The sequence below is a fragment of the Triturus cristatus genome, chromosome 4_1 (genome assembly GCF_964204655.1).
Source record: "Triturus cristatus chromosome 4_1, aTriCri1.1, whole genome shotgun sequence".
Lineage (NCBI taxonomy): Eukaryota > Metazoa > Chordata > Amphibia > Caudata > Salamandridae > Triturus > Triturus cristatus.
Window position 1 is genome coordinate 358,940,165 of NC_140585.1, and position 24,276 is coordinate 358,964,440.

Here is a 24,276-nt window from a genome sequence, read left to right on the forward strand (position 1 = left end):
TCAGATTATTGAATAGTGTTAAACATTGTCAAATCTATTATGTTGGTTTTGACATTCTCATATCGCAAGATAAACTATGTGGACCACTTCTTTGTTTGTTGTCCCTGTTGTTTTTAATATTGGTTTTAAATTATAGGTGTTTGTATTATGTCCATGTACCATTACATTAGGATTTGCGGGTTCTTTCTGTCCTTGAATTTTGTACACTGCTGGGTGTGTTGTTTGGTATATTTAGTATTTATGTACTTATCTTTTGTATTTATGTGATAGCCCTGAATAAGGTCACATGCTGCGAATGAAACGTGCTGGCTGTTTGCTGTTTCAATGGGGTTTCGTTTCTTTTATATGCAAGCAAAATAAAGAAGATATGAAAAATATCAAATCTTGAACTGGACTCTATTGAATGAACATTGTCTGTTTGGTGCACCGCTATTTGTGTTTTATATTGCCAGAGAAAAGACCAGGACAATGTGGATTTTCTTTTTAGGTATCCCCTTTTCCCCAGTTGGAAAAACCTGACTGGGTATGTGAGAGTGTCGGGGTAATACAACAGGAAGAAGTGACGACAAGGAACTACCTGATCTCCTGCGATGGTCTGCTCCAGATTCACGACCTATAATATAAACAGGAGAAAGATTAGATAAAATAAATAAAGGACACCGGCAGGAAACAAAAAAAGCTTAGAAACAAAGAAAGGACTCTACTCCTATTAGGTAGAAGACGGAGACAGTGAACAAGAAGAGGGACTACGAAGGAAGGAGGAGCCAGTAGGAGCAGAGGGTCCAGACACAGGCACTGCTTGACAGATAAGGTCAAATGTGAACAGGGAGACGGAGAGATGAAAGGGAGACTAGTGCACTTACCAAAGGATCTCCTGGGGAGAGACACCTCTGGAGCAGCCTTAGGTCCAGCCATGATCCTGGAGGAGCGTGGCTAGCCCAGGTGCGTGACAGAGTAGAGGGGTGGAAGGCACGGGCGAGCACAAAATAGCTGGAACAATGAATAACGGGGGAGGGAAGAACCCTACAATAAGAGCGAACTAGGGAAGTTTGAACTAATAGGCAAAGAGAGCCTAAAAAGAGAGTCGGGAAAAGGTAGGGAAGCCTATTACAAAAGGTTAACACTGATTCCGCTAAGAGACACCAAGCAGTTTTGGATAAGCAAAATAAAGCCAGTCAAGGGTGACTTCAGTTGGTAATGTGTTTCTTTTTTCCCTTTCTTTTTTTTGTTCATTGGTTGGAGAAGTTCCTTAGGTGTCGTCCTCGTGCTTCTCACCTTAAAGTATTGTGAAATCCCTACATATTGGAAGGGAATGAGATAAGCCCTCTTTAGCTAGGATCAATATGGAGAAGTCTACCCTTGAAAACCATAAAGAACCAATTAACCATTAACCAAGACCCATACAAAGAAAAGAGAAGGCACAGTATTAGTTTGTACAGAGGGAAGAAAGGGTAGTTAACACCCCAAAAGAATAGAGTGCTTACATGTGCTTTACTTTCTCTTCCAGAGGGTCTCCCGATGGGGTACTTCCACCTGAAAAGGGAAGAACAGAGGGAAAGAGAATGAAAGAGTGATCACTGGACCTCTTCCAGACGAACTTTGATGGAATCCTACTAAACAGAAAAAAATACTTATTATTACTGAAAAAGAATCTACAGAAGTAAAAATAATACCCACCCAATAAACGACCCAGTAACAGAGTTTTTTTTTGTGTCATCTGTTGTACGCCTTCCCAACACCAGGGATGCAGCGTGTAGTATGTTACAGAAAATATTCTTTTTTCATTTCAGAATATTAATAACTCCAAATTAATGTCAGTTTGATTCTCACAAGAAATAGTCTCGGTACTCCAACTTTTAGCACCAACACCACATATAAACACAAGATCAAGGGAATATATGAGAAACTTCTTCCAGGACAGAGGGGAGAATTTGAGAAGGTCCCATTACAATCTGTTTTATCAGGAACACAGGCCTCAGTGTGTAAATCCAGTAAGGAACCAATACCAGTGGAAAAGGAACACATGATACGGTAACACAACTACCCACACCCATTTATAGACCTCCACCAGTTAGAGGATATAAGGGACTGGCCTAAGTGTGTGGACAGAAAGCCTATATTTTCTTGCCCAAGGGATGGCAAGGGACATGTTTCCGAGCAGTATTGACTCACCTTTTGGGACTACACTGTCAGCCATAAGAACAAGCATTTACAATGCAATAGGTCTCGCAGTGACATTGTTTAAAGCTTTTAGCATTGTAAATTATATTGTTTTTTATATTGTTTTTTTCCTAAAAAGTATACAGTATATATTATCAATTGTGCACCATTAGACTGGAGATGAAATCCATCACTACTGTGCAATGTGTCAATTATGTCCCTTTTGCTATTTTTATGATTAAAGCAGGCTTCTAGTATATCGGGCTCTCTATTTTCGTCCTCAGTCTGAGAATAGAAAAAATCTTAACTTTGCAGCAGCTCACTATTTTTGATGTAACTTATATATTTTTTGCAGTTCTGTATTGCTAAACTGAACAACGAAATCTTCATTTAATTTTTGGTAGACACAGAGGATTAAGTGATTTGCCTAGAAACTTCATTTAATTTTTGGTAGGCACAGATGAGTTATACTCTTATTTGAGCATTTTTAGACGTGTTGGGCATATTCCTGAAGCACACCCAGTCATTAATCAGGGCCGCTAAAGTTGAAATTATCATTCATGGCAACATTATTACCTGAGCTGAAGCACATCTACCACCTTGTGCAGCCCACAGAGCTACGCTATTGTGCGCTCCTGTTAAGTCTGTGTGACATCACGTTCTTAATTGCCCCATATGTAGCCAGGTCTGGTAGTTCATTGGCTGAATGCAGCCACTTCCGCAAAATGTGTTAGACCTCGCCGTCTCAGGTTCGAATCCCGGCAGGTTCAATCAGCCAGCCATCCTTCTGAGGGTGATAAGATTCGTACCACTGCGTTGGGTAACAATAAATACCTTCTAACCTATTGATAGCGCCAAGAGGCCTGCTTCCACAAATATGCATGTTATTACCGGAGCTGATGCACACCTAGCGGCTCGTGCAGCTCTTTTGTCTGGTTCACTCGCACACTTCTTGCAAATGTTGCTAGGCCCAGGTCCTCGGTAGCATGGCTTCTGAGTAGCGTGTCGTCCACTTGGTTGATGACGTGGACAGTGTCAGGATTTCGTTGTCTTCTGACCGGATAGGCACGGTCATTTTCCCTCGTAAGGGTAGGAGTGAATCACACCCGTATGCAAAGATCTTTGTCTTGGACGATATGAGCTCGGGTCTGGGTCGTAGTCGATTTTATTGGTGGATCACCATGACATTCACGGAGTCTTCGGTATCAATGACTACCTTCACCTCTGACCTGGCTATCCTCATAATAAAATAATACCCACCCAATAAACGACCCAGTAACAGAGGTTTTTTTTGTGTCATCTGTTGTACGCCTTCCCAACACCAGGGATGCAGCGTGTAGTATGTTACAGAAAATATTCTTTTTTAATTTCAGAATATTAATAACTCCAAATTAATGTCAGTTTGATTCTCACAAGAAATAGTCTCGGTACTCCAACTTTTAGCACCAACACCACATATAAACACAAGATCAAGGAAATATATGAGAAACTTCTTCCGGGACAGAGGGGAGAATTTGAGAAGGTCCCATTACAATCTGTTTTATCAGGAACACAGGCCTCAGTGTGTATATCCAGTAAGGAACCAATACCAGTGGAAAAGGAACACATGATACGGTAACACAACTACCCACACCCATTTATAGACCTCCACCAGTTAGAGGATATAAGGGACTGGCCTAAGTGTGTGGACAGAAAGCCTATATTTTCTTGCCCAAGGGACATGTTTCCGAGCAGTATTGACTCACCTTTTGGGACTACACTGTCAGCCATAAGAACAAGCATTTACAATGCAATAGGTCTCGCAGTGACATTGTTTAAAGCATTTAGCATTGTAAATGAAATTGTTTTATATATATTGTTTTTTTCCTAAAAAGTATACAGTATATATTATCAATTATGCACCATTAGACTGGAGATGACACCCATCACTACTGTGCAATGTGTCAATTATGCCCCTTTTGCTATTTTTATGATTAAAGCAGGCTTCTAGTATATCGGGCTCTCTATTTTCGTCCTCAGTCTGAGAATAGAAAAAATCTTAACTTTGCAGCAGCTCACTATTTTTGATGTAACTTATATATTTTTTGCAGTTCTGTATTGCTAAACTGAACAACGAAATCTTCATTTAATTTTTGGTAGACACAGAGGATTAAGTGATTTGCCTAGAAACTTCATTTTATTTTTGGTAGGCACAGATGAGTTATACTCTTATTTGAGCATTTTTAGACGTGTTGGGCATATTCCTGAAGCACACCCAGTCATTAATCAGGGCCGCTAAAGTTGAAATTATCATTCATGGCAACATTATTACCTGAGCTGATGCACATCTACCACCTTGTGCAGCCCACAGAGCTACGCTATTGTGCGCTCTTGTTAAGTCTGTGTGACATCACGTTCTTAATTGCCCCGTATGTAGCCAGGTCTGGTAGTTCATTGGCTGAATGCAGCCACTTCCGCAAAATGTGTTAGACCTCGCCGTCTCAGGTTCGAATCCCGGCAGGTTCAATCAGCCAGCCATCCTTCTGAGTGTGATAAGATTCGTACCACTGCGTTGGGTAACAATAAATACCTTCTAACCTATTGATAGCGCCAAGAGGCCTGCTTCCACAAATATGCATGTTATTACCGGAGCTGATGCACACCTAGCGGCTCGTGCAGCCCACTGAGCTATGCTATTGTGCGCTCTCGTTGAGTGTGTGTGACATCACTTTCTTAATGCCCATATGTAGCCAGGTCTGGTAGTTCATTGGCTGAATGCAGCCACTTCCGGACAATGTGTTAGACCTCGCTGTCTCAGGTTCGAATCCTGGCAGGTTTAATCAGCCGTCCATCCTTCTCAGGGTGATAAGATGCGTACCACTGCGTTGGGTAACAATAAATATCTTCTAGCCTATCGATAGCGCCAAGAGGCCTTCTTCCACAAATATGCACGTTATTACCCAAGCTGATGCACATCTAGCGCATCGTGCAGCCCATAGAGCTATTATCACCTAATTAGGCATCCTTGTTTGGGGCCACTAGCCAGTGATTTACAACAGCCTCGTCAACAGCTAAACAGAAATCTCAAGGAGCTATTAACCAGTAATAATTTGTATGCTCGAATCACTGCTATGTAGAGAAGTAAAATGGCACCTCAGCAGGCGTGCAAACCAATGAGCTATCTTAACAGCAATATATGCATTCCAGTGTTTATGGACTGCCTATATTAGTGACGGAACAGTATAGTATATTCAGCAGGCGCCCTACTCATTAAACCATCACCCAGTATGCATCTTTATTCTCAAGGCCACCGCTGTGTAGAAAGGAGTAACATTGCCCCATTCATGCTTTTAGTGCATTGATAGATTGTGTGCAGTGGAGGGGTCCTGCAAGCATTGTGGGAGCGAAGAGAGCTGCGTTACCTCCCGCTTACCTTCTCCCATATAAAGGAGCCAACGCTGTCTCTGCTCCTTGTCCTGGGATTTTAAACAGGCTGTTGCCAGTGCGCCCCACATAGCACTTGAGGAAGGGTGAGGAACAGCAGAGAGAGTGGGGCGGGAGTGGAGGAGGGAGGGGAGGGAAAGAGAAGATGCGCGTGACGGCCTGGAAAGCAGATGCCTTGGTGAACTCTACCTGAACCTTAGTTTAGCACGCCTCCTCAGATAACAGAACAACCATAAAACTGTAAGACGCCGTAGACTTGGTGTCCCAAGGGCGTGTACAAAAAAGCCACAAGGCGGTAATCAAAAACCCTGCAGAGCAATGAGAACACACGAAGGGGGAGGAACAGCACAGAGAGTGGGGAGGGGGTGGAGGAGGGAGGGGAGGGAAAGAGAAGACGCGTGTGACGGCCTGGAAAGCAGATGCCTTGGTGAACTCTGCCTGAACCTTAGTTTAGCACGCCTCGTCAGATAACAGAACAACCATAAATCTGAAAGATGCCGTAGACTCGGTGTCCCAAGGGCATGTACAAAAAAGCCACTGGCCGGTAACCAAAAACCCTGCAGAGCAATGAGAACACAGGGTTTTAAATAAATATTGACATTGCCCAATAGAAAGCATGGGCGGGATTACAAGTCCCTCTCCTAAAATACTTTTACCCCAATAAGTCTCGCCAAGCGAGTAGAGAATGTGCGCTGCAACACTAGGCGAGACCTAAAAACGAAACTGGAAGCTCTAGTGGAAGATTTAAATGTATCCCCTGCAAATGCCTTGTCAAATGTAACAGAGGAAATGAATGCTGTACATTCTATGGTTTTGCAGAAACATAAAGTGTTGGCAAAAGAAGTAGATGTATGTAAATTATTAAATAATGAATGTTGTACTTTTATATCCAAACATTCAGCCAACATTCACCAATTGATAGGGCACATAAAGGACATCTTGGTGAAAACACGTGAACATTTCAAAGATGGGTTGTGGAAAACAGTGGGATCCTGGTTTGGATCATGGGGATAATGCATACTGGAAGCAACAATGACAGGAGTCGGAGTATTCCTCTTTCTGCTATTCGGGTTTTGCCTACACCCGCAATGAATCTCTTGTTGTGTTTCCCTTGCTGTTGCGCCTTCCAAGGGATAGAGCGGGAAATGGTATGCCAGCAGCCAGCAGCACAGTAGATTCCACACCAGTGCTTCATGGTTTTCTAGGTATACCCAGGGAACATTATGATTATACTGGGGAATCTCCACCAAGCAACGTCATGCCAGATTCTTTATTGCACGGTTCATACTAATACAGTAAGACTGTGCATTTGGGCTACATAAGCACAAAATTACGGGTACTGAGTCCACTTATACCATCAGATTATGTTGGCCTGATTCCTGGCTAGCTTACAGTGTGCCATCTGGACCCCCAAACCTAACAGGGTATCGGATGGTGCCTGCAACCTCAGAACATGACAATTCAACTTCTTCCAAGAAAATCGTGGAAACAGATCTACCCTTTCATTGATACTTCAGGCATGCCCAAAGGGAGACACAAGAAGTACACAAATTGACATTTCAAACATGTATTGAAGCAATTGGATTCTTGTGTTGAATCCCTGCAGTGTGATGATAAATAGAAGGAAACAGAGCATAGTAACCAGCAATCCAAGAATGGTGAAAAATCTGAGCAGTTCAGCCATTGTAATTGTTGCAATGATTATATGAATATATATAATTGTACTTCTACCTTTTAATACCTATTTTAGGGAGCATTGGGTGAATGCAGTTTCTGCCACATACCTTGGAGTGATTTAACTCCCCATTTACCTGTGTTCGTGTTTCATCTGGAAGCCACACCACCATTTATTTATTCGCCCCCAGGCCACGCCTGGCCCGAGCGGGTGGGTGCGACACATCTGGCACACACCGGGTGAATCAACTGGACTGCCAACTCATTACATTCCATCTTAACTCATTCTCTTTTCTTTTCCTTCACAAACTGACTTGGTGCATGTCAGCTGGCATGCAAAGTCTTTGAAGCGGGAGCTCGGAGCAGGGTTCCCTCTCAACCCGTACCTGAGATGGTGATCCCAAACAGGGGGTGAGGTCTCTGATCTTGAGGGTGCTGCAGGTTGGTTTCTTGGGTTTGAGGGTGTTGCTCTGGTTTCGGGTGTATCTTCACTCGATACCTCCGAGCGGGTGTTCTGCAGAAGGTCCCCTCGCTCCGTCTCAGCACACTCCTCTCCATCACCTCCTATTATGGTGTCGCAGTCTTCACTTGACGTTGGAAAAGACTCCTCTACTCCCATGAACCATGAGACATTCCTGGTCACTTTCTCCCTTTCTTTCTCCACTGTGACCATGGTCCCTTTGACGCCGGTGACTGTCCAGTGGCCTGGTTCATAGGGGGTTCGGGACTTCCCCCCTGGTCCTGGGTCCTTCATTATTACTCGATCTACTGGCCGTAGATGACGGGGCTTGGGTCTTTTCCTGTGACTGACGGCTAGATTCTGCTTCTCTCTCCATCCCCTGGCATCCTCTTGGTTGTAGTGCGGCAGTGTCCACCCAGGGCACACGGGGATGGTGTCTCAGCGTGGGCCCACGGGGCTTGGTCAGTGGTGCTGTGTGGCATGGTTCTGTACTCCCAAAGGAATAGCTGTAGGTGGCACTCAGGGTCTGCATTTTCGGCCACAGTAATGCGCAGGATCTTGCTGAGGGTTCTCATGAACCTTTCAATTTCTCCATTGGCTTGTGGCCATTGAGGGGTAATGCAGCGATGCCGTATCCCATGGAGTTGCATGGAATCGCGGAATTACCCTCCCTGGAGCGGGGGTTCGTTGTCGCTACTGATCGCTTTCAGACACCCGAACATCGCAAATGTCTTCTCGAGCACTGGGGCCACCAGGGAGAATGCGGTGAGGCTGATGACTTCCAGTACCGGATATTTGGAGTAGCTCACCTTCTCCCATGGGGCCTTCCCGCGCTCCTCCGTCTGAACAGGAGGAGGTCGTTCTGGTGAGCTAGTCAGCTGGCACGCCGGGCATCTTCTCACTGCCTCTTCCACCCGACCTTCTAGCCCTGGAAACCAGATTTTCTCCCGCAGTCTGGGCTTTATCTTTTCAATCCCTTGGTGCCCTCCATGGGCCAGTTGGGTTACATGGTGATGCAGGGTAGCTGGGACGACCATGCGGGATCCTCGCAACAGGATACCCTCCTGGGTTACACTCAGCTCATTCCGTATCATCCACATTTTTGTGAGGTGCTCTCTTTCCGGCCCAGACCAGTCATTGGCTGTTTGTAGAAACCAAGGCCAGTTGCCTCCTTGGATGGCACTGCGCACTTTGGCAAAGTCTCCTTCCGCTGCTATGTCTGCTAGGGTCAGTGCTTTGGGACATGTGATTGCCAAGATCATGTACAGATGGGCTTCGAGTGTCTCGACTTCCTGTGCTTCTTCTTGCCGCTCTCTTGGGGCGGGATGTTGGGACAGGAAGTTGGCAGGATTCTTAACACCCGGCCGGTACACTACCTCCATCTCATATTGTTGGAGTCCAATTGTCCATCGTTCGATCCTCGGAGGTGGGTAGGGCACCGACCTTTTGAACAGGGGTACTAGTGGCTGGTGGTCTATAACGACCCTGAATGGCTGGCCGCAGATATACAAGTGGAAATGCTGACATGCCCACTGAATGGCTCGAGCCTTGTGATCGCTCTGTGCGTAATGCGCTTCGGTGGGTGAGAGAGACTTGTCGCATAGGCCAATGCGGCCCATCTTCCGGGTTCTAGTCCCTGAGTGAGCACCACCTCAAGACCCACTGGGCTAGCATTCTGAAGAGCAGTCTTGACTTTCTGGAACGCTGCCTCTTCTTGCTTGCTCTTGGCGTATAGACCTGAGGTCAATGACTGAGATGAGGACAGGCTGAGTTCGCTGACACCACTGCCTTTCTCCGAGGCGAAGCAGAAATGCCTCGGACACTGGCAGCGGCGCTTTCGGATTCGGGGGCGTGTTCTCCTCTTGCCATTGGCTGGAGGAGATAATTAGAAAAGTAGAAAAAAACACGCCCCCGAATCCAAAAAGGACGGGGCCTGATCGGAGTGACAAAGCCTCTTCTCCAATGGCTGGCCAGCATTCAAGAGGCCAGCCAATGGAGAAGAGGGGAGAAGAGGGGCGGGTTCAAGCCCCTCTTCTCCAAAACATTAAATCTCCGACTTCCGGTTCTGCCTTCGGCAGACCGGACGGTCCTCGACCTAAAAAGCCACTGGGCGGTAACCAAAAACCCTGCAGAGCAATGAGAACACAGGGTTTTAAATAAATATTGACATTGCCCAATAGAAAGCATGGGCGGGATTACAAGTCCCTCTCCTAAAATACTTTTACCCCAATATGACCCGCTACGCGAGTAGAGCATGCGCGCTGCAACACTAGGGAGACCTAAAAACGAAACTGGCAGCTCTAGTGGAAGATTTAAACGTATCCCCTGCAAATGCCTGGTCAAATGTAACAGAGGAAATGACTGCTGTACATTCTATGGTTTGCAGAAACATAAAATGTTGGCAAAAGAAGTAGATGTATGTAAATTATTAAATAATGAATGTTGTACTTTTATATCCAAACATTCAGCCAACATTCACCAATTGATAGGGCACATACAGGACATCTTGGAGAAAACACGTGAACATTTCCAAGATGGGTTGTGGAAAACAGTGGGATCCTGGTTTGGATCATGGGGATAATGCATACTGGAAGCAACAATGACAGGAGTTGGAGTATTCCTCTTTCTGCTATTCGGGTTTTGCCTACACCCGCAATGAATCTCTTGTTGTGTTTCCCTTGCTGTTGTGCCTTCCAAGGGATAGAGCGGGAAATGGTATGCCAGCAGCCAGCAGCACAGTAGATTCCACACCAGTGCTTCATGGTTTTCTAGGTATACCCAGGGAACATTATGATTATACAGGGGAGTCTCCACCAAGCAACGTCATGCCAGATTATTTATTGCACGGTTCATACTAATACAGTGAGACTGTGCATTTGGGCTACATAAGCACAACATTATGGGGACTGAGTCCACTTATACCATCAGATTATGTTTGCCTGATTCCTGGCTAGCTTACAGTGTGCCATCTGGACCCCCAAACCTAACAGGGTATCGGATGGTGCCTGCAACCTCAGAACATGACACTTCAACTTCTTCCAAGAAAATCGTGGAAACAGATCAGCCCTTTCATTGATACTTCAGGCATGCCCTTAGGGAGACACAAGAAGTACACAAATTGACATTTCAAACATGTATTGAAGCAATTGGATTCTTGTGTTGAATCCCTGTAGTGTGATGATAAATAGAAGGAAACAGAGAATAGTAACCAGCAATCCAAGAATGGTCAAAAATCTGAGCAGTTCAGCCATTGTAATTGTTGCAATGATTATATGAATATATATAATTGTACTTCTACCTATTAATACCTATCTTAGGGAGCATTGGGTGAATGCAGTTTCTGCCACATACTTTGGAGTGATTTAACTCCCCATTTACCTGTGTGCGTGTTTCATCTGGAAGCCACACCACTATTTATTTATTCGCACCCGGGCCACGCCTGGCCCGAGCGGGTGGGTGCGACACATCTGGCACACACCGGGTGAATCAACTGGACTGCCAACTCATTACATTCCATCTTAACTCAGCCTCTTTTCTTTTCCTTCACAAACTGACTTGGTGCATGTCAGCTGGCATGCAAAGTCTTTGAAGCGGGAGCTCAGAGCAGGGTTCCCTCTCAACCCGTACCTGAGATGGTGATCCCAAACAGGGGGTGAGGTCTCTGATCTTGAGGGTGCTGCAGGTTGCTTTCTCGGGTTTGAGGGTGTTGCTCTGGTGTCGGGTGTATCTTCGCTCGATACCTCCGAGCGGGTGTTCTGCAGAAGGTCCGCTCGCTCCGTCTCAGCACACTCCTCTCCATCACCTCCTATTATGGTGTCGCAGTCTTCACTTGACGTTGGAAAAGACTCCTCTACTCCCTTGAAGCATGAGACATTCCTGGTCACTTTCTCCCTTTCCTTCTCCACTGTGACCATGGTCCCTTTGACGCCGGTGACTGTCCAGTGGCCTGGTTCATAGGGGGTTCGGGACTTCCCCCCTGGTCCTGGGTCCTTCATTATTACTCGATCTACTGGCCGTAGATGACGGGGCTTGGCTCTTTTCCTGTGACTGGCGGCTAGATTCTGCTTCTCTCTCCATCCCCTGGCCTCATCTTGGTTGTAGTGCGGCAGTGTCCACCCGGGGCAGACAGGGATGGTGTCTCAGCGTGGGCCCACGGGGCTTGGTGAGTGGTGCTGTGTGGCATGCTTCTGTACTCCCAAAGGAATAGCTGTAGGTGGCACTCAGGGTCTGCATTTTCGGCCAGAGTAATGCGCAGGATCTTGTTGAGGGTTCTCATGAACCTTTCAATTTCTCCATTGGCTTGTGGTCATTGAGGGGTAATGCAGCGATGCCGTATCCCATGGAGTTGCATGGAATCGCAGAATTACCCTTACTGGAGCGGGGGTTCATTGTCGCTACTGATCGCTTTCGGACACCCGAACATCGCAAATATCTTCTCGAGCACTGGGGCCACCAGGGAGAATGCGGTGAGGCTGACGACTTCCAGTACCGGATATTTGGAGTAGCTCACCTTCTCCCATGGGGCCTTCCCGCGCTCCTCCTTCTGAACAGGAGGTGGTCGTTCTGGTGAGCTAGTCAGCTGGCACGCCGGGCATCTTCTCACTGCCTCTTCCACCCGACCTTCTAGCCCTGGAAACCAGATTTTCTCCCGCAGTCTGGGCTTCATCTTTTCAATCCCTTGGTGCCCTCCATGGGCCAGTTGGGTTACATGGTGATGCAGGGTAGCTGGGACGACTATGCGGGATCCTCGCAACAGGTTACCCTCCTGGGTTACACTCAGTTCATTCCGTATCGTCCACATTTTAGTGAGGAGCTCTCTTTCCGGCCCAGACCAGTCATTGGCTGTTTGTAGAAACCAATGCCAGTTGCCTCCTTGGACGGCACTGCGCACTTTGGCAAAGTCTCCTTCCGCTGCTATGTCTGCTAGGGTCAGTGCTTTGGGACATGTGATTGCCAAGATCATGTACAGATGGGCTTCGAGTGTCTCGACTTCCTGTGCTTCTTCTTGCCGCTCTCTTGGGGCGGGATGTTGGGACAGGAAGTTGGCAGGATTCTTAACACCCGGCCGGTACACTACCTCCATCTCATATTGTTGGAGTCCAATTGCCCATCGTTCGATCCTCTGAGGTGGGTAGGGCACCGACCTTTTGAACAGGGGTACTAGTGGCTGGTGGTCTATAACGACCCTGAATGGCTAGATATACAGGTGGAAATGCTGACATGCCCACTGAATGGCTAGAGCCTTGTGATCGCTCTGTGCATAATGCGCTTCGGTGGGTGAGAGAGACTTGTGGCATAGGCCAATGCGGCCTATCTTCCGGGTTCTAGTCCCTGAGTGAGCACCGCCCCAAGACCCACTGGGCTAGCATTCTGAAGAGCAGTCTTGACTTTCTGGAACGCTGCTTCTTCTTGCTGTTCCCGCATCCACATGGCGTCGGAGCGCGTGAGGTTTCGGAGGGGTTCTGTGATGGGAGCCAGGTCTGGGATGAAATGGCCACAGTCGGTGGCCATCCCAAGGAAACTTTGCACTTCTGACACCGTCGAGGGTGGTGGTGCGTCTTTGATGGCCTGGGACTTCCGTGGGTCCAATTGAATTCCTTCCTGGTTGAAAAGGTAGCCGAAGAATTCTATTTCCTTTTGAAAGAAGAGACACTTCTTTCCGTGCAGGGTGATGCCATACTCATGGAGTCATTTTAACATGGCCCTTAGATGTCGATAGTGCTCATCCGCAGTGGTGGAATGGATGAGGATGTCCCCACTCACGTTCAGCACACCTGGTAGGCCCGTCAGGATCTCCCGTATTGTGTCCTGGAACATCTCCGCCGCAAATGATATTCAAAAATTGAGGCACTTGTATCATCGCAACCCTAGGTGGGTGCTGAACGTAGTGATGTATCTGCTTTCCTTGGCTAGGACCAGCTGGTGGTATCCAGTGTTCCAATCCAGTTTTGAAAACCACCAGGACCTGTTGACATTAGCCACTATGTCATCCATCGTCGGTGTAATATGGCGCTCCTGCCAGGTCGCTCTCTTTGGGAGGCGCATATCAATGCACAACCTGATCTTTCCTGGTTGTCATGGCTTCTCTGCTATGACCAGAGGGGACACCCAGGGAGTTGGCCCGGACACCTTTTCGATAACTCCCTGGTATTCGAGTTATTGTAGCTCTTGCTCTACTAGCGGTCTGAGGTGGAAAGGGATCCGTCGGTGGCACAGGGCTGTCGGGTCCACGGCTGGGTCGATGTGGAGTTTCCCCGGGGCCCTCTTGATGCACCCTAATCGCTTAAAGTAGTCTGCGAACTGGTTCAGCAGCTCTTTTGTCTGGTTCACTCGCACACTTCTTGCAAATGTTGCTAGGCCCAGGTCCTCGGTAGCATGGCTTCCGAGTAGCGTGTCGTCCACTTGGTTGATGACGTGGACAGTGTCATGATTTCGTTGTCTTCTGAATGGATCGGCACGGTCATTTTTCCTCGTAAGGGTAGGGGTGAATCACACCCGTATGCAAAGATCTTTGTCTTGGACGGTATGAGCTCGGGTCTGGGTCGTAGTCAATTTTATTGGTGGATCACCATGACATTCACGGAGTCTTCGGTATCAATGACTACCTTCACCTCCGACCTGGCTATCCTCATGGTGCACATGGGTTGCGGCCTTCTTCCTTTCTTCAGTTCTTGTGTGAAGGAGATTAAATACGTCTCGACTTCAGTGTCTTCTGTGGACGTGTCTTCCACCCGGTATGTTGCCTGCTCATTCCCTTTTCCACTGATCGACGCTGCAAGAGAGGTGCTGGACAGTTGGCTCACCATTTTCTGCATCGGTTCCCCCCCTCTGCTGTCTTTGCGTTGGTTCCGTTTCCTGCACACTGACGCAAAATGGTTCAGAATCCCACAGTGGGAGCATGTCTGACCTTAGGCAGGGCACGCTTAGATGGGGTGTTCTTCGCAACCATAATACCCACACTGGCCTTTGGGGAGTTGCGGCAGACAGCCTTGCTGCCCGCTCCCTTTGTCTTGTATTCTCACTGCGTCGGCTTACTCAGTCTTGACAGCCACGGTCTTCTCTGTTGTTCGCATCAGGGCTAAGTCCATTTCGTCTGCCCCGGCTGCCAATAGGTCATGCATCCTGGTTAGTACCAATATGTCATTAAGGGGTAAGTTTGGCTGCCGCTGGCATCAGCCCGCGCATTACCTTGCTGCGGATGCCTTGGATTATTTGGGGGCGGATATCTTCTGCGGCCAGGTCGTCTGTTATGTAGGTGCTTGCCAGTTCTCTCAGTCTTACATAGAATGCATCAATTGACTCTCCCTCCCTTTGTCGGGCCTGGCGTAGTTTGAACCTCTCGAAATCCGGGTTCAACTGCGGATCGAAGGGTGCGTTAAGCGCTGTAACAGCGGCATCATAGTCAGTGGGTGCTCCCGTATTCAGGAGGTGTTTGAATAGGAGGTACACTTCTACTCCCGCGTAGTGGACCAATAGTGAGCGTTTCACTGCTCCATCTGTCTCCCTCGTTGCTATGCAGTAATTTTCTAGCCGCCCCAACCATGTCTTCTATTGTGGGGACGTGGTAGTGGGGTCGGCTGCCTCACTGAATGGGGGTAACAGCCCTGTGGGGGCATGCTGCGAGACTACCCTTGTTGGCAGCTGATTCGTGTCCGGGTCATCTCCCATTTTGTCTCTCTGAGTGCTCTTCTTGTGTTTTTTTTTAATTTTTTTTATTTTTATCCTCATATGCCTCAAGAAAAAATAACCAGATTCCATTTGCACACCTAACTCGACATGGCCGTAGCCCTCTGTGGTTGCGTGCTGGAAAAACCGGAAACAGGAAGGGGAGGAGAGGATGCTCAGCTCTATCGTTTTATGGCCCGGGTTTTTGGGAGCGTCGCAATCCACCTCGCCTTCTCGCTTTTCACTCCACCGCATTCCCCCAAGCGTCTGAGCGCTGAATAGGAAGCATCAAATGGAGAAATGCCAAGATAGCCGTGCGAGGCTTAGCAGGCGTAATCATCGGATATTAGAAAGTGTTTGCTGCTCACACCACTCCAACGCGGGAGACCAGAAATGGTGATTCTTAAAAGCTCTCATATCCAGCCCAGCCACATATTTAATGGAAATCACCCAATCAGAGAATTTAGGAGGAAATACAGCTAGCCATTGCTTACAAATCTCTCTGCGAGCCAGTAACATGGCATAGAAGAACAACTTAGAATTATTAACCGTGACCTTTTCCAAGGAATCCACACATCCGAAGATGACCATCGAGATGCTTACCTTAATGTTGATGTCTAGCATCTTGGACAGAGCACTACTCACGTCTTTCCAAAATACCTGGATCTCGGGGCATTCTAGGAACATGTGAACATCATCCTCTTTCAGGCTCCCACACTTAGGGCATGCCACATCACCTCCTCTTCCAAACTTAGACAGCCTCTGTGGTGTCCAATAGGCTCTATGGATGGAGAAAAGGTGATTTCTTCTTAGATGCGCAGATTTAACAGTTTTAAAAAGCATAGACATTGATACTTGCCACATATTTTCCAGCGACGGCCCCGGCAAGCATCTTCCCCATAGAAGACCCCTTTAGACTCAACGCAAACAGATTGAAGCCCAGGAAAATTCTATTAAATTTCCTAACTTACTCGTTAAAAGAGAAAATCCTCTCTAAGGCTCTGGGGTTGAAATCAATCAAGGAGGATGGGTCCAGATACGAGATAAGATCGGACGTCTCTGTTACCACCTCCAATAGGCAATGGGAGATGGGGCAAAGGATCGAGAGCTTAAAACGCTTGGGCGCCTCAGTCCAGTTAAGATTTCCAGCCTACTTAAAAGTCATGCTGAATAATAAAATGCATATTTTCTACTCTGTGGATAAGCTAGATGACTTCATCAAAAGTTTCCAATCTGGCAGTTAGGGGGTAAGAAGGGCGAAAAAGCCACGAATACAATCAATCTAATCAACTAAAAAAACCCAAAAAAAACAAAAAACCCCTTTTTTTTTTTTTTCAGCCCAGGGGCGTTTGAAGGCGGGGGGCACTCATATGGCCTTGAGCCATGTAGTTATAGGGGGGTTTTTTCTATGGAGTGGGAGGGTGGGGGGGGACACAGGGTGGGGAGCAATGGGAAAAAAAAATAGATCCTCTAGAGCCTCTGAAAATATTCCTAACACCTATGTGTTATTTATTTTGTATTATTGTTTTTTTTTCTTTTTTATGAATGACTGAGAGAAGCAAGGCTGTAATAAGATTACTATCTTGGAATGTTAACGGTCTTAGGGTACGAGGGAGGAGGTATAAAATCCTACAATATTTGAGAGACTGCCCAGCCGAGATCATTATATTACAAGAGACACACCTATCAGAGAAAGAGGGATTAGACCTCTTTAGAACCCAAAATTGGATCTCCCAAGTAGTCTGTTCATCTCAGTCGGGAGTCACTAAGGGAGTGGCGATTCTTGTCAAAAAAGGGCCACAAGTCGTGCTCGGATCACATACTTCAGATAAAGCAGGCAGATGGCTAGTGGTGAAGGCAAAGATCTCAGGTTACCCCTTCATGTTAGCGGGATATTATGGTCCTAATAGGGATGATGTCCTTCCCCTGGGAGAGCTAGTTGCTGAATTGGTGGACTCCTCTGATCCAATCATTCTGGCCGTCGACTTCAATGCTGTTCTGGACCATACTCTAGATAGGTCATCTGGCAGTAGGGCATGTGTTAACCCGAAAATGTCAATGCTCATTAAACAAGTCATGACACAGTTGGGACTTCAAGATATCTGGCGGTTGAAGGCTGGACTAAAAAAAAAAGGTTTCACATTTCATAACCATAAATATAGACATCAGTCCAGGATAGACTATTTTCTCACCGACAGCAGCTTGACTAAGTGGATTCAAAAGGTCGAGCATGTGGGTGCCCATCTGTCAGATGATTCGGCAGTACTTCTATATCTAGATTTATATGAGAAAGTCTCCCAATCAAGATGGATGCTAGATCGCACAATTTTACAGGATGAGGATATAGTGGCCATACTCGCTAGAGAAACTGAGGATTTTTTCCTGTTTAATAAGGGTTCAGCTACATCTGGAGTAATCTGGGATGCCTATAAGGCCTTCCTGAGAGGCAGGTTAGGTACACTAGCGGCTGAGAAGAGGCGCAATTATCGTAAAGATTTATTAGTAGTGGAGGAAAAGATCCAGTCCCTAGAGAAAGATTTCTCTGACCCCAATTTACAGGAGGAAGCCCAGAGAGTTTTTCTCCAAGAGATACTGAGAGAAAAATCTAATTTGTCAACGGTTCTACAGGATAGAGTTAGAAAAAGATGGGAAGCCAGCAAGTTAGCTCACTTTGAATACAGCGAAGGTTGCAGTAAGCTATTGGCCTGGAAATCAAAAAAAGAACAGGTGAGAAACAGGATTGACCAGATCCGAAGTGACTGCACAGGCGCCCTTACCACTAACAATGAGGAGATCCAACAAGCCTTTCATAATCACTATAGTAAGGTGTACCACGAAGATTTAAAACCTACTCAGGAAGAGATCCAAGCATGGTTATCCCAAGGTTTAATCATTTCAGCTGATAAATCTAGGAGTTTGAATCAGGTGATAAAGGAAGGGGAAGTGGAGCTTATATTACGACAAGGGAAGAAGGCCACAGCCCCGGGTCCGGACGGGTTACCTTCTGAGGTTTACAAAGCTTTGGCGGACACACTAACACCCTTCCTCTTAGAGATTTTTAATGATCTTTTTATTAAGGGCGCTGAAATGCCAGCCTCATGGAACGAAGCTAATATCTCCTTGATTCTAAAGCCTGGAAAAAACCCAATATACTGTGACTCATATCGGCCAATCTCCTTATTGAATTGTGACTACAAGATCTTCACAAAAATATTGGCTGACAGATTGAGCGGTCCTATGGTTGAGCTGATCCACACGGACCAGAAAAGATTTATTCGTGGAAGGTTCCTAAAGGAACTAACTCACTCACTAATAGGTTCAATAGACCTTGCAACCACCTACGAGCTCCCATTGGCGGTAATTGCTTTGGATGCCACTAAGGCTTTCGATCGAGTTAATTGGTCCTTCCTACAAGCAGCAGCAAGGTCAGCAAACCTGGGCTCAAACTTTTGCGGAATATTGGGAGCTATATATAGCCATCCAAAAGCCAGATTGTTGGTTAACGATTCTTTAACAGACTCAATTTTTATCAGTAGAGGCACACGACAGGGGTGTCCTCTATCACCGCTTTTGTTCAATCTATATATAGAGCCTCTGGCCAGAAGAATCAGGGAAGATCCTGAGATCATACCTTTCCATTTCCAAGGTTGGAACAAGAAACTGGGCCTCTACACGGATGACATTCTTATTTATACCACCAACTTGCATAAAACTATGGGCAACATTAACACATTAACAGGGGATTTTGGGAAGGCATCGGGCTACAATGTGAATAGAAGTAAGACGGAAATTATGTCTTGGAACTTAGAAGGGGGAGAAGGAGGTCAAAAGGTGGTAATGAGATACTTGGGTGTTCTGATCCGGCAAGATCTTTCCAAATTAACAAAAATGAATTTCGAGAAGGCAAGGAAAGAGATTAAGGGGCTTTTAAAAATCTGGGCGCACCTTCAACTCACTTTGCTCGGCCGTGTTAATTTAATAAAAATGATGGTGCTCCCAAAACTATCTTTTTTGTTTGATGCCATCCCCCTACCATTCGATAAAGAAGCACTTAAAAAATTGCAGAGTCAAATAAATTCTTTTATTTGGGCAAGTAAAGGCCCAAGAATAGCCTGGAAAAAGCTGAGACGGAGGGTGGATAAAGGCGGCTTAGCTTTGCCAGATTTGCAATTTTATTCATGGGCATTTCTATTAAAAAATGGAAAGATGCTCTTTAACACTCCCACAATATCGGAACTTGGAAGGATGTTTGATGTTATGGCAAGTCCGGAATCTGGAGCCAGCCAGGGCTTTTTGTTTAAGTACTCTGACCCCAAATACTTTAAGAAAGTCAGGCAGAGACTTGGTACAGGGTGAGAAAGGCCTTGAAGATACCTTATTACAGCTCAATTGCTCCCATTTGGGACTCACCAGGCTTACCGGGTTGGGCCAAAGATATTCTAGCCAGACCACTGAAAAAGGCAGGTCTAACCAGATGGAATCACATTTTGCCTGAAGCACAATTAATAAGCTGGGATACTTGCAATCAGCTAACAAACCAACAGATATCTAGATTCAAGTATATTCAAATACAAAGCTGGTGTCAAGATCCTATCACTGAGATAGGAAAACAGAACGATCTGGAAGATGCATTTATAAAAGAAGTAACTATCAAAAAAGAGCTGGCTTTGATTTATTGGCTGATGGTTGAATTGGAAGATGGAGCTTTCACTCTCCCTACAGAACTATGGGGAAGATGCTTGCCGGGGCCGTCGCTGGAAAATATGTGGCAAGTATCAATGTCTATGCTTTTTAAAACTGTTAAATCTGCGCATCTAAGAAGAAATCACCTTTTCTCCATCCATAGAGCCTATTGGACACCACAGAGGCTGTCTAAGTTTGGAAGAGGAGGTGATGTGGCATGCCCTAAGTGTGGGAGCCTGAAAGAGGATGATGTTCACATGTTCCTAGAATGCCCCGAGATCCAGGTATTTTGGAAAGACGTGAGTAGTGCTCTGTCCAAGATGCTAGACATCAACATTAAGGTAAGCATCTCGATGGTCATCTTCGGATGTGTGGATTCCTTGGAAAAGGTCACGGTTAATAATTCTAAGTTGTTCTTCTATGCCATGTTACTGGCTCGCAGAGAGATTTGTAAGCAATGGCTAGCTGTATTTCCTCCTAAATTCTCTGATTGGGTGATTTCCATTAAATATGTGGCTGGGCTGGATATGAGAGCTTTTAAGAATCACCATTTCTGGTCTCCCGCGTTGGAGTGGTGTGAGCAGCAAACACTTTCTAATATCCGATGATTACGCCTGCTAAGCCTCGCACGGCTATCTTGGCATTTCTCCATTTGATGCTTCCTATTCAGCGCTCAGACGCTTGGGGGAATGCGGTGGAGTGAAAAGCGAGAAGGCGAGGTGGATTGCGACGCTCCCAAAAACCCGGGCCATAAAACGATAGAGCTGAGCATCCTCTCCTCCCCTTCCTGTTTCCGGTTTTTCCAGCACGCAACCACAGAGGGCTACGGCCATGTCTAATTAGGTGTGCAAATGGAATCTGGTTATCTTTTCTTGAGGCATATGAGGATAAAAAAAAAAAAAGAGGAAAGAGTATGTTTGTTTGGCCTGAATCACACAAATTGTTTCCAAACATTGAGTTGTATATATTGGTATGTGGAACGACACCACGTCACATCGAAACATATGGCAAGCGATGTTAAACGCCGAAAACCCTTACAAGAGCACACGGGAAAGATCAAAGGGGAATCTAAACGCAAAATTGTGTGTTTCAATGCATGGACAAAGCACCACCTCGTGTGTTTTATCATGGCTAAAGATGTTTAAAACGTCCCAAGTATCCAAACAAGGTGTGCCAGTTATACAAAGGTGAAAAGCCATCCAGGAAGGCTATAATTTAAATATATAGAGAAGTCCCACATTAGAAATAACAACATGCGAGACCTATTCTATTGAAGAAGAGTATTCAAAAATGCAATTGCATTGGTTCAATGTGCCATATGATCAGGCAAGTAAAGACCTGATTCAAATTAGACCGAGAGGAAGGAAACGGATTGACCAGAAACCGAGGTGGGGTACATCTCAGGGTGAAAAGATTAACCGGATTGACAAGGAAAATTCATAGGCATATCTCGTCCCCTATTAATGTTCCACACTAGTCAAGGGCATTGCACCGAATAATGGCAGCAGGATTGAAGTACAACATAGGGTAATACATTTCCAAGGAGCCCTTATTCCGAGATCAGTAGTACTAGGTAATCAAACCCCTGCGCAACATTACACAGGCCAAAATGTGTCATGTGAGAAAGTAATGAAACTCGTGGTCAGAATTGTGCCCTTTAGATACCGACGCAATCTGCATATCCATTAAGATTCTGTTTGTCTTAATGTTAGATCTCGATTTCCTCCCCGTTTGTTCAGGGGAATGTGATCAATTCCACAGAAAAGGAAAGACTTATCGCCCGTGTGTACTCTATTGTAATGATCGGTCATAGGGTATCATGTGTCATTATTGATAAGGGCACGTCGATGTTCCTGGATGCGTGTCTTGAGACATCGCGCTGTACTCCCAACATAAACTTTCCCGCATGGGCACTCAAGGGTGTATACTACATATTTGGTATTACAATTGATAAAGTGCCTGATCTGATGTACCTTGTCAGTATTGTAACTGAATTCTTTACATCTGTTCCGTCCAAAAGTGCATACATTGCAAGTGGTACATGTGTGAAAGCCAATTGGTGGAGTAGGTAACCAGGTGTTCGGAGTCTTCTGTGTAATCACATAGCTCGGACATAAGGAGCTCCTGAGTGTACGTCCCCTTCTATACACTGAGGAAGGTTTTGCACTGATAAGGGGACGTAATCTGGGAATGTCCAAGAGTAGATGCCAATGTTTTCTGAATGCTTTGAAGATTTTATCACTGTGCACAGTGTAATCAGTAAAGAAGCATATTTTTTCTTTAGTTCTACAGTTTGCACGTGTATTTTTAAGGACCCTTGTTCCAACCTGCACAAGGGTCTGTGTTCTGGGAAGCTCCAAAACTCTATGTTCTGCTCTATTTAGAGTGATGGCATCATATCCCCTATGTGCAAAACGCTGTTTGATGTCTGTGACATTCTCCCTGAATCTAGTCTCTTCACTGCATATACGTCTAGTCCTAACCATCTCCCCATACTGGATATTGGTAATGACTGAACTAGCATGTGCGCTTGAAGCATGTAAAATGCTGTTACAGGCTATTTGTTTCCTGAAGATGGTGCTGTGTATCTGGCCCTCTTTAATGTAAAAGTGAATATCAAGAAAGTCGATACTCTCTTTGTTATACAGCATTGTGAGTTTTACATTGTAGGAGTTATCATTGAGGTACGCCAGATACTCCCTAAGCTGGATTTCTGAACCGGACCATAAACACACAATGTCGTCTATGTACCTCCCCCAAAACACGATGTAATTGGTCCAGGGGGAGGCATTCTTGTTCCAGGCATGCTCCCTCTCATACCAACCCATGAAAAGGCCGGCATAAGAAGGAGAAAACCTGGAGGCCCATAGCTGCCCCTTGTAACTGATGATACCACCTCTCATCATGTTTAGAAAAATTATTCGTCAAGATGAGATCAATCATCTCCATAATCATAAGGTTGTAGGAGTAGTGGTCAGCCCCTTCCTTGTCGAGGTAATGGCGGACCGCCAACATACCAAATTCCCTGCGGATGCAAGTATATAGTCCCACAACATCAAATGTGACGAACATCAGGTCATCTGACCACACAAAATCATTAAATTTGACCAGAATATCTTTACTGTCTTTAAGGTAGGAGGGAAGGTTGGTAACATGCTTTTGCAATGTGAGATCCACAAATTCTGATATTCTTTCTGTGGGTGATCCAACCCCAGAGATAATGGGTCTACCCGGGGAAATCTTCCTCCCTTGTGTACCTTTGGTAAGATGTAAATACAAGGGAAGCGCGCCTGATGGATGTATAGATATTTAAATTCATTATCAGTGAGCAGGCATTCATTTCTCCATTCCGTTAATCGCCCATTAATGGTGATCTGTAAGTCTCTAATGGGATTATAATTAATAGGCTCATAACACTGGTGGTCCCCTAGTTGACAGACAATTTCACTGATATCCATAACCACTACGTTTCCCCCCTTGTCAGCTTCACTTATGACAATTTTATCATCCTTTTGTAGTCTTTTCAGAGCCTCCCTCGCTCGTTTGGTCAAATTATGATGATGTTGCGTGTATGAGCCAATCGTGTCCAGCTTGTGCAACTCACCAGTGATCATTTTTCCAAATTTATCTATGTTGGGATGATACCCACCTTGAGGTACAAACTTCGACCTGCATCTCAAACCAGTATCACGGTTACAAACCTGGGCAATTTCAAGGTCATTCAAAATAGTTGGTAAATCTATCATTTCATCATTCTCTATAGACAATAATGTTTGTACCTGTCTTATCTCCTCAATGGTCCTATCAACATTGGATACATTAGAAACATTTGGGACAGCATGCGATGTTTGCTGTGAAAAAACTCTTTTAATTTTAACATACGCAGAAACTTGTATAGGTCAACATGAACATCCACTAAATCTCCGTATTGTGTCGGACAAAAGCCCAATCCTTTCTTTAATACATTGCATTTACTTATGTCTAATTCTCTGTGTAATAAATTGATTATTTGAAGATCCAATTGTGCATTCCGGGCGGCATTGAGGCTAGTATTATCCCCCGTGGTGGAAAATCTAGTTTGATCCAATGGGACTATGGTCCCATCTGTTCCTAGTCCTTCTTGGAGCGTAGTCGCATGTTGTGACTGTCTGCTCTTCCTCCTGCGCCTCCCACCTCTCCTTGTTTTCTGGGGGCCTTTCTTTGCTGTCTGT